We start from the raw sequence: 1,247 nt of genomic DNA, 5'->3' as shown, positions 1-1,247 counted from the left end.
ACCATCCACAAACGCAGCCTCGGTGTGATCGCTGCCCAGACACACGAGACAACGCCTGTGGCCGTCGGAAGCGGAGAGTACTCTACCGCATCCAGAAACAACACAGGGGCGGAAAGGCATCTTTAAAAAGACGCGTCCTGACAAGAACGTTCAACGCCGCTGTGTTTTTGCTCTTTTAGAGGAAATTACTCTTTTAAATAAAATCACTCTTTTATGAATGAAAGACTAGTGAGAGATCTTTCTATCTGCAACTGTCGATGCGCTCAGGGGCAGGAAGTGCACAGCCGTGCAACCAGGAGAAAGCCACTGTTGTGCGCCGCAGAATCCAACAGCATGCAGCAGAGGATAGCAGGAACTCGGTGTGTAGTAACGCAGCAGACTGCAAACACGACCATCGGCTCCGAAGAAATTTTCTGAATGAACTCCCGTATTTGCGCCGCTTAAATACCCGTATGTCCGGGGGCAGGACATGCAAATACTGGCTGCCAACTCTCATTGGCCTTTTTTCATAGTACAGAGGTGAATATCGGCGCTCAAGAGAGACCCCTAGTGTCGTTCTCTGACACAACGTAAGAGAGCGACAGAAGGGGAACTTGTATCTTATTGTTTTGAGGACAGGATCCATGTATCCCCAAATGGAGCCAGCATACTGATGCAAACGCCAGCTTTTTCATCTTTTGTGTAGTACATGCCAGTGTGCAGATTGAGTTGAAATAATAATAATTTTTTTATCCATTTTATTGCATATGACGAAGACAATAAGTGTCATAGATTTGATAAAATAATAATTAAATTCAATTGAAGGGGAAATTGTGTTAAATACATTCTATTATTAATCCCTCATAATATCTACAGTTTAAAATATTTTCATTTTTAAACATAATGGCAGTTACAATTGCTGGACATGTTTTGTCCCATGTCACAAGAATCAGTGTATTATGTATTTTATATATATATATATATATATATATATATATATATATATATATATATATATATATATATATATATATATAGCAACCACATGTCCAATGGTAAAATTTAGTGGTATTAGCGTCCATAAATATACATTTTAAATGCATCAGTATTGATATGTGTGGTAACGTCAACCTCCAGCAGAGGGCTGGAAGCGGAAATGAAAGTGAAAGAATCCTTTGTTTCGAAAGTTCCGTTCGGTGTTGACCAATGAAACGATCCGTTGTTTCACTTCCGCGGTCTGGTTACGTTCTGCGTCATTCTATCAAACA

This window comes from Xyrauchen texanus, chromosome 11, assembly GCF_025860055.1.
Source record: "Xyrauchen texanus isolate HMW12.3.18 chromosome 11, RBS_HiC_50CHRs, whole genome shotgun sequence".
Lineage (NCBI taxonomy): Eukaryota > Metazoa > Chordata > Actinopteri > Cypriniformes > Catostomidae > Xyrauchen > Xyrauchen texanus.
The sequence above is the reverse complement of the archived record's forward strand: the minus strand, read 5'-3'. Positions refer to the sequence as shown.